The sequence below is a fragment of the Helianthus annuus genome, chromosome 4 (assembly GCF_002127325.2).
Source record: "Helianthus annuus cultivar XRQ/B chromosome 4, HanXRQr2.0-SUNRISE, whole genome shotgun sequence".
NCBI lineage: Eukaryota > Viridiplantae > Streptophyta > Magnoliopsida > Asterales > Asteraceae > Helianthus > Helianthus annuus.
Window position 1 is genome coordinate 28305477 of NC_035436.2, and position 8642 is coordinate 28314118.

An 8642-nucleotide genomic window follows, 5' to 3' on the forward strand; every position below is an offset into this window, starting at 1 on the left:
GATCGTATTTGGTCACGAGACTGTATCTGCAAAGGTTGTTTGTTATATAGTAATTTAATTTAATACTTTATTTCAATACATATAATAAACTTTTTATTCTATTCGGTGTATTTGTTTTCCATTATGTAATCCTTTTAATGAATATTTTTTTTAAATGTAATATGTTAAATCTTTTATGGTTTTGTAGGTTCATCCTAAGGTCAAATCAACACATTACATATATAAAGGGCTTTCGACAAAGGTTGTTTATGATTAGATAATATAGTTTGATGTTTTTTTTCTATAAAAAGAAATAATATTTTCAACTTTCATTTTTGTTAATGTGAAAACCCAGTTTGATGTTGTTTTGAAATCTTTTTTCATACCAAACAACACACTACATGTATAAAAACATGGTTAATTAGTATATAATTCATTTAATTATTTCCTTCTATATCTATATGTTAATTGTTTTATTTTCTTTAGGTTGAACGAAAAGGAAAATCACCTGATTTGTTTCTAAGCAAAATCTGTCTTCTCACGTTGTCTCTCAAGTAAGATACCGTAACCATGAATGGTTACTTTTATTATTTAAAGGACCGTATATCTTATTGTTGTACAATTTTATGTATATGATTTTTACACTTATTGTGTCTTATTCAATTATGTAGGCTAAAGTAAAGTCTAAGTCATTCAGATCCACAACATCAACCGCCCTTCAAGTTGGCCGTAAATGCTCTACATCAAAAAAGTTAAAACAAACTGATGTAATTAAATTCACCAAGAAAGCCGAAAGCATATTGGTATACTTTATAATTTTTTGTTTCCTTCTAATAACACATAATACAGTTCGGCTCTACTCTTTTTTTTAATCAACAATGTAATTAATCCTTTTATATTTTTCTCAGCGTTTTACCGACTGATGTTTCAAGCCATCTGTGTCTTTCTCTTCACAACTTGCACCATGTTACAGTTCAGAACGAAAAATGTGAACTACTTAAGTTGGGCACAAGAGGCGAGAAGTCTGGGAAGGGTTTCAGGTATGGTTTTAAAAAGTGGCCAGCTTTCTTGAAATTGAATTACATCGACTTCGGTTCTACTCTTTTCTTTACGTACGTCAAGCCTTCTAAGCGTTTGATGTTGACCAAAGTCATACCCAAGATCACAAAGAAAAGAGGCCGTTCGTGAATGTTGGTTATTATGTTATGTTAGATGGTTAAGTATGAATATTAGATGTGGTTTTATCGTTGGTTTGTTTTGATACTTTGGGATAGTACTTATGGTTTGTTAGACATTTCTTTTGGTAATATGTATATGTTGTTAATATGCTTATGATGTGGTTATGTGAAATTCAGGTTATGTTAGCATATAACCTAAATAATAAAAAATTAATAAATTAAACCTAAATATATATCGATGATTATGAAGAAATCTCTTTTTTTTAATTCAATAACATTTGACTTTTATCATGGTTCTTCAAGCATGATTTTATTTTCGTAATGATATTTTATTTTTAGAAACTTCCATCTAATTCTAACAAATTATAATGGAATAATTACAATTGATTTCTATCAATACATATTTGGAAATATGTATCTTCATTTGTAATATAAAATTTCAAAAGATATGTAATAACATTGAATTTTTATATGTTACTATATGTCTCCTATTTTATATATATATATATATATATATATATATATATATATTCTGAAATTCGTTTTTGTGTATAATAACAAAAGAGTTTGTTTATATATCTAAGTTGTCCGAATCAAAATCAACTCAGCTGGTCTTAATGGTGGATTAAATCTACAAGGTAAGATAATTAAATTGTGTATGTTTATTAAACCTATTAATGTATAAGAAACTTTTATTTTTACATCTTTATGACATTGTTGTTTATGTAACTAATCACCATGGATTATGTAATACGTTTTGAAACTAATAAGCCTATATTATCACATGCTTGATAACGTTTGGGTATGTGTTTTAATTTATGTTTTTTAAGTAATAATATATTATCACATGGTTGATAAGAATATATTATCACAATTCATTTTATTTCATATATCATATATGTTTTTGAAGTAATCAGAAAATATTATGACTGAAATTAAAAAATAATTTAATTATTTTCATAATTTATAATATACATATTGTTAATTGTTTTTTCTACGTTACATGTGTTTGTAGCTTTTAAATATGGCTGAAAGTTCTTCCAGGTATTTTTTTCTTTTTAATGTTAGACTTTGTTGTGCATTATACCCATTAACAAGTTATATTTTATTAATATGTTATGTTTTTCAATTAGTATTAGAGAACCTTTCTTTTGTAGACACATGAATCGAGCAGACGAAGTTTTACTGGTATTTTCTAAATTCAGACATTTATTATATTTTTTTATTTGTTATCATGAAATACAATTCAAAATTATCTTATGGTTTATAATTTACAATTATAATTATAATTATAAGTTATTTTGGATTCCTTGCTTTATTAGGCGATTCCTTTATACGCTACATCCAAATTGTGGGGTAACGATAAAGCACCCAAAAATATTATGATACAAACTCAAGATGGTCGAAAATTTAATGTTTCTTTAAGTGAAGCCAAAGGAAAACATTTCTTTTTCCATGGTTGGTCAAATGTTGTGAAACATTTAAAACTCAAAAAAGGATGTTTGGTGCTCTTCAATTCTGTCGATTTATCTATATTCAAACTAACACATTTCATTGATGGTGTGTTTCAAAGCTCTTTCTGGACATCTCTGTTACCTACAACATCTAACTTTATTGTAAGATTAGTTTTTCTTTCATTTTATTTATGTTAATATATTTAGGTTTTATGAACTGATTACAAAAGTAACATTTTTTTTTAATTATTTATACAGGTAATTCCTGAGTGTATACTGCCTAATTTCTATGATTATACTTCAGATGATATAATTTCCAATATAGATGTAGGCAACAAAATCCTTCACGTCAAGATTGAAACGCTTTTTGGTAAAGTTGGTTTCTCCATTGGTTTTGATGTTATTGTTAATTTGTTTCAATTGGAGGCCAGTTGTTATCTAATATTTAAAGAGGTTTTGCAAATTATTTCCATTTAAGAATTCTTGGAAAAAATGGTGTTGAAATTAATTATGCTGATTTACAACTTGATGAGGTAAGTATACATTTGCTTGGTTCTTTATATATTTAATTACTATATTGTTATTATAATCATTGTTGTATGTTATTTTCAGATTGTAGTTGCACCTATTGATGTAGTTGACGAGGCAACTATTGATGAACACGAAAATGTTCGTGTTTATAAGTTTAGGCGTATGGCTTCTAAAGATTTTGTAAGTTTTAATATTATTTTAGCAAGTACTATATAATAAAAATTATATATTTTTTAGTCACATAGAAATACATTATTATTTCTATATTCTTCTTCTTATTAATTTTGATTTTATAAACAATACAGCGACTGCCTGATAAGGTTTCAAGTATGGCTAAACTTGGTGCTGATTTAAACCTATGACCGTTAGACTTTCGCATCTGCCTGAGCAAGACGACTTTACCAACCGTACCAGACGTGAAAAGAGAGGAGAAAGTTGGCGTTATGCGTTATGCAAATGGTCCAGATTCATGAAACGTGCTCTCATTAACGAGCGTGATACAATTCACTTTTCTTTTGATGAAACTCATCAAGTGTTGAATGTTGAGTTGGTTGTACCTCACCAAAAAAAAAAGAGTAGTGATTAATTGTTTTACATTTAAGTTTTGGATATTTGGTTTTTGTATGATATACATTTACTTTGTTATGTTTAATAGTTTTTAAATGTTTATTCATACACCTTATTCATCATAGAATTTTTCGTTTATTAATATATATGTATATATTTATTTGGTTACAAAGATAGATTGTCAACCCGTGAGTATTCATGGGTTATAAAATATTTCCATTATTTTTTTAAACTAATGATTCGTATTGTTTTATCTTTTATTCGAAATAAATTTTCCATTTCTTCTTTTGGTTTTCAGGAAATACCTATATGTATGAGTAGATTTATATGGATGAATAAGTTAGAATCCTCAACTGTTAGTCTTAAATTTGATGAAACGCATTCATGGTGTGTTGTTATCAAATTAATAGAAGATGTATTCTACTTTACGGATGGATAGTCTAAGGTTTTAAACTACTTTGGCCATGGATCTTTCTTCATTATTTTCAACTATCTTGGTGATCGTACTTTCAAGTTCAAGCTCTTCTGTCATGATCCAAATAAAGAGTGGGGGAAACCGTTTTGTAAAATTATTCAAAATCCTTTACAAAGTCCAAAGGTACGTAATTTTATTATAGATTTTTATTTTTTTTTATCTCGATTTATTAAAAACATAATACTCATAAATTTGTAATAATTGAATTTTTTACAGGTTCTACTAGATACTTTTCTTTCAAAACATTATGATTATCCTTTACTGGATAACAAGGTTATACTTAACGTATCCAAGAATCATAAATGGGAAATCCGTATTAGAAAGATTGGTCCAAATTATTGTTTTGCTGATGGTTGGTTTAAATTTATTGAAGACCTAAGGTTAAATCCTGGTGATATTTTGTGTTTTAAAATAAACGACGTGAAACATTTTAATATTACCATATTCAATAAACACTGTCGTCAAGTTTTGTTAAACAACACTCCTTTGATTGAGCAAGAATATGAACATATTAGCAATGTGGAAGGTTATCTACAAGTTAGTGACGATCCTAACTATCATTTTTTCGCAATGACAGTAACTAATGAATTGGTATTATACTATGCTGTTTTATGTTTATTTTTTTTTGGTTAATTTTTAGTTTTTTTCATTTAATAACATTTACATATTTTTAATGTTCTTACAAATGTAGATTCTTCCCAAATTGATTACTGACTTAAGTGGTTTAAATGAGTTTTCTGAAGTAAAGATCAAAGTTGTTAAAGGAAATACTTGGGTTAAGAATCTTCGTACACACAATATTGATGGTCAAAGAAGGTTTGTCAATCAATTTATTATCTTTTATTTATTATTTATCTTTCACCCTATTTGTATATGTATTACTAACAATTTTTTTTCATATTTTATCAACCATGGGTACGGTGTTGTTGGATGGCATGATATACTTGAAGCTGAACATATTTCCTTAGGTGACGATTGTTTTTTCAACTGGTCTAAAACGAATTCCAAGTTATTGGTTACGAAACTCCAACAAGCAGAAGCGCTACAGTAATAGACTTTCAGTTTTTATTTAAAACTCGAAAAAACATATATCTTACATTTACTTTTCGATCCCCCTTTATTTACGTTTGTGGTACAATGCGTTTGTTTTTTTAGTATTTTAAATTCAGATTGCCATTATAATTTTATCCCTACAGTCCGTTTTTGATAACTAACATAAATCATTTATATCAGAAGTATACACATGTCATTTATTTATACACCTTATTTATCATACAATTTTTCGTTTATTAATATATATGTATATATTTTTTTGTTTAGAAAGATAGATTAACAACCCGTGAGTATTCACGGGTTATAAAAATAGAATGAAGTAGTTTGATAGATAGATCGAGTGAATTGTGGCGGTTTCTCAATTGGTGGTTTTGCTCCACATTAATCTTCCCATGATCTCCCTAAGCAGTTACCAAAACTGTAATTGTGGCGGTTCATAGCAGTTCCACACCTTCTCTTCTATTCAGAAGCAGTTATCACCGGTTAATTATGTTTTCCCTTAAATCTCTCGTCGTCCCAAACTGCTTTTGAGAGGCTATCACAGGCAGGTTTAGCAAGTCACAAAATAACCCCCCACTCTCCCCTCTATCTCCTTATAATCCTCAAATTGTAGAAGAGGAATTAGGGTTCTCTATAAAAATGTCACTCACACACATTTCACTATCTTTCTTCTCTCCCGTCAGAAACCCATCAGACCACCACGTGTACAAACCCTCTGGCAGTATCTAACTTCGTGAATCACTCCACTATCTATTTGATTCCTCTAAGTGTGCAAAATCAAACCGTTTTGAACAAGGGAGGGATTTGGGTGATGAAACCCCAAAAAAGTTATGGTAATTCGTTCAAATCCACACATATACATCAAAGGCAAAGCTTTAGCAGCTGCATCGACAACCGTAAATGGGTCAAATTGGATTTGATGTGAAAATCGATTATTTTTTGGAATTTGGAAGATTCATTTGGTAAAATGTTCTCGACTACATCAGATTTCAAGTTTGGCATGTAGGTATTGTTATACAGATTCTTTATTGCTTCCTACATATATGCATGTATTTTTCTTGTCTTATGGTGATAATAAAATTCTTACTTGGATTTCAGTATTGATTAAGAAAAGTGTATATCTCTAGAAAAAGGTCCCTTTTTCATACTTGGTTTAAATTGGGTATCCTTGAACTGCATTTTAGTGACATATGCACAAATTTCATCTAATATTAGCCATTTAGCCTAAATGCTACCATCTTGATTTTATGACTATATTCTACCCTGCTTTGCCTTTTCTTAATTTATGAGCGAAAGAAAAATATTTGGGATGGGTCTTGATTCTCTCTGCTTTATATCATGTAATATGCTAAAATTAGTAACAAGAAGAAACATTGATATTCTCTTACTTGTATATGGACTAACCTTTTCAGATTGTTTACTTTTTGTAATTTTTATTTTATATTTTGTTAGCAAACTCTGCATTTTCTTCCTTCAGAAGAACACTTGGGAGTCAAAATGTTGGTGGCAATCAGTTGACTGCAGGTCGGTATGTTACATTTTATTTTTAGAACAGAAAAGCTTTCATGAAGTTAATAGTATCATGAATCATTTGATATTTTAAAAATTTTGCAGGTAGCTTAAGTACAGTCAGTGCTTTCTTACTTAGATCCTAAAGATTTTGGTCCACTGTGGGGGCAGGGGGAGACTTATGGAGTCTTATTCATTATATGTCCAAGAACAGCTTGAAAGTTGACAGTGGTATTTTTCAGATTTTTTGTTTCTAATTAACATTTACTTATTTTTTCTATTTTTGGTCATCACATTTTTTATGTAATCCAACAACTGTAGTAGTTGGCATCTCCAATACCTTTGTTCCAAAGAATTTAGTCTAGAATATAATCAAATTAACTCCTTTCATACCACAACAAATGAAGATGGTGACAAAGTTGGAGTTCAATTGGTAAAAGGTGGGTCTATCAGAAGAGAACTACAGACAGAGACTGGCGCATCTATAAAAATAGCTGATCCGTCACCTGATTCAGATGAACGAGTGGTTATATCTGCACATCAACCAGTTGCCCAAACCACCTAACCCGCTCATTATGTCACCTTTATTTTCAGTTGTTACTAATCGGCTTATGTCAACCCTCTCTTTATGAGCTCATCTTACTTTTAAGCGTGCAGAGAAAGCCCGCATCGGTGAATAGACTTCTAGGTAAATCGCGCATTTACTCTTGATCTATAAAATTATAATGGTTTAAAATGAGCCCCTAAGTATTTAATTTTTTTTCCAAAACTAAAGGCCAAAATAGTTATAGTTATTAATTACGTACATTAATATTGTCGTGCATCATTTTGAATCGGAATGGTGGAAGCTTTAGCTGTGATAATAGTGGCATAGGATAATGAAAGGGGTGTTGATTTACATGACAAATGTAATAACTTGCTTTAGGCTGATTTATGATAAATTGGATGGGTCGAGTAACAAGTCAAACACATGCACTATTTGTAAGGATAGAAAGGGGTTGGTTTAGGAAGACCGAAAATAGTGTGTTCTAACTTCTAAATTGTTAAGCTTTTAGAAACAAGAAACAACTAGGGTGTCTATATGATTGCCAAGGTTATATTTGTCACAGTATCAACCTTTTTCAACAAGAAAATGATAGAAATTGACTCAAACACAAGTTAACGGGTCAAATTACTACCTCTTTTGTTCAGCTTGTATTGTACTGAACTGAACGGTTTTTAAATTCTAATATGTCACATTTAGGCTTGGCTTCTTTCAATGCTTAAGGAATACAAAACCTTAAGCCAACTATTAGGCAATCCATAATTATTGCCTCAAAATATTCATGGAGATATTATTATTCAATTGTACATTTATGTGTAGATTTCTTAATTTTGTCAAGGAGTAATTCCCTCCTTTAACATTGTATAATCTCTTGTATTTATAGAGACATAATACTCAATAACAAATCATTCAAGAGTTATCACAATCTCATGGTATCAGCCTGAGATCCCTGCCCTTCTTCTTTTTCTTTTTTTTCCCTAACTGTTATTCCTCTCTTCTGCCTTCTTCCATCACACACATGGCCTCCTCATCTTCTCGGTGTCGAGGACGTTCCAATTCCTCAAGGGGTCGTGGTAGTCACTACACCAAACACGTCCCTCATTGCCAGCTTTGTCGCAAAGAGGGTCACTATGGTAGTGCTTGTCCTACACTAGCCTCTTATGCTCACTATGGTAGTTCTTGTCCTACACTAGCCTCTTATGCTCAAAAAGCCGTCACACTAGATGCAAATCTAGCCCATAGTAACATTGCATCCGAAACTCTGGATTGGATGGCCGACTCAGGTGCAACCACACATATGCTTAATAATACTCATGGTTTAAATAATTCTAAACCACACAGGGTAACATGCG